The following is a 2,071-nucleotide window of genomic DNA, read 5'->3' on the forward strand; positions in this document are numbered from 1 at the left end:
ACCATGAAATTTTAAACTCGAGCTGTGATATTTGTACAAAAACCATTTGACGTTTTTTCTACATGGGAATAATATTGAAAGTAGATGAATTCTCGTGGTGTGTGTCTTGCTTTTACGGGGCGGGGGGGCACGGAGAGGGGGCCCAGCTTCCGGCGGCGTCGGAGCCGGGGCACCAAACGCTCTCCTCGACCTCTGCGCTGCGAGAGGGGCTCAGCTGGGCAAAGCAGCGTCCGATGCTCCCGCAAACTGGAAAAAAATTGCGGAGCTGCAAAAAGCGACGGATAAGGGTGTCTTTCCTTCCTCTTTTAAATGCTGAAATAGGTTAAAACCAGCAGCTTGTCCAGCTTTTGGGTTTAGCAGCGGGCTACCGTGACCGCTGAYGGAGCGGGGGCAGCCCCGTGCCGGCCGGCTCCCGCGAGGAATTTTGGCTCCTGGGAGGGACGAGAGGGGCTGGGAGCGAAGCCGCGGAGGGGGCCGCGGAGCCGCTCCTGCTTCGGGCGCTCCTCGGCGCTGCGAAACCCTGCACGGGGGCTCCGCGAGCCCACGGGGGTTTGCCGAGGAGACCTGTTACGGTGAAGCCGGCCGGAGAGAAGCGCCCGCTTTCCTGCTGGGAATTTTGACTCCGTGTTGGAGGATGGAATTAGAAAAACGTCAAAAAGAAGAGGTGTTTGCTGGGCCGAGAGAAAGCGCTCTTTCCTTTCGAGAGGCTTTCGGACATCAGAAGCTGAGCCGCCGGGCCTACAGCTAAACTTCTCTGCGCAGAGTGCGTGGATCTTTTTCCTTTAAACTGCAAATATTCAGGTCGCCAGTAGTCTCTTTTGAAGACAACTAGACAGCTGATTTTGGTGGGTTTTTCTTTTTTTCTTTTTTTTTATTTTTTTTGGATCTGTCCAAGATCAAAACGCAGGTTTTGCAGACGACTTTCTGCGAAGAAAAAAGAAATATATATAAACTCTGCAATTGCACGGCGAGGCACTGCCGCCTCTGCGGCGCTGTTAACTCACGAAAGAGCCTCAGTGCGTGCAAATAAATAAATAAATGAAAGAGAAACGCAGCCCGAAGGGAGGGATTTTTTCCCCAGGGAAAAGATGCTCGTGCTCTTCCCGGYGCTGCTGGGAGCAGCCCGGGCTGCCTTCCCCAGCGTCGGCGTCCAGCTCTTCCTACAGCCGGTGACTTGCCCTGTGCCTCAGTTTCCCCAGCTTCTTTTGCAAGAGGAAAGGAAATGTTTGCTTTACCAGTCATGGTGATAGCAGCCAAGGGTCAGCTCCACGTGGGGCAATTGCTGGAGGAAAGCTCCAGCCCAGCAGGTTCGTCCTCCAGCATCCTGGCCCCTGAGCACCTTCCTCCTCCTCCCAGAGCTGTGCCTGGAGCCGGGCAGCGACGTGCCAAGGCAGCAAGGCAGAGGCCTGCACGCAGGTGCAATGGCAGAGGTGACTTCTGCTGCAGATCAGCCTCAAGTCCAGCTCTGGTGCCTCAAGCTAACCTGTCGTTTCCTTGCTGGGTCCATGGTCTCTGCTGGGGCTGCTCTGATGGACCCTCAGCTATTTTAGYGTGACTGGGAATGACTGGGGCTCTGGGCCAGGTTGCTCTGARGTTTGTTTGGTCTGAAGATCTCTGTAGCCTTCTCCAACATCCATGAATCGTAATCCCAGCTGGGGGTATGGAGGCCAGTGACTTATGTTTACGGTTTAAGAAAGCGTTGGCCTAAACGCCTCTYGGAAAGGTGCAAGCATTTCTGAGCCTCGTGCAGAGCCCGGGGCGAAACCTCAGTGCCTGGGTCATGCCACACACTCCTGAGGACCTGGGCCTGCCCACTGCAGTGGGTGGGGAAACTGAGGCACGAGGCGGGAAAATATCTTTTCCATGCTGGGCAAGGCACTAGTGTTTTCTGACAACCTCCTGCCACCGGGATACCAAGGTGCCTAAGGAAGTTAGCCAAGTGGAGGGCTCTGGCAGCCTTCCCCTGCCGGGAGGTGGCATCCTGTTACGCAGGTGTTTGCTGACTCACATTCGCTGGCGTTGCTGCCCTGCCTGCAAACGGCCTGGCTATTTATATCTCCTTTCATTGCTC

The sequence above is a fragment of the Rhea americana genome, unplaced genomic scaffold, assembly GCF_003343005.1.
Source record: "Rhea americana isolate MKP2758 unplaced genomic scaffold, rheAme1 scaffold_90, whole genome shotgun sequence".
Taxonomy (NCBI): Eukaryota; Metazoa; Chordata; class Aves; order Rheiformes; family Rheidae; genus Rhea; species Rhea americana.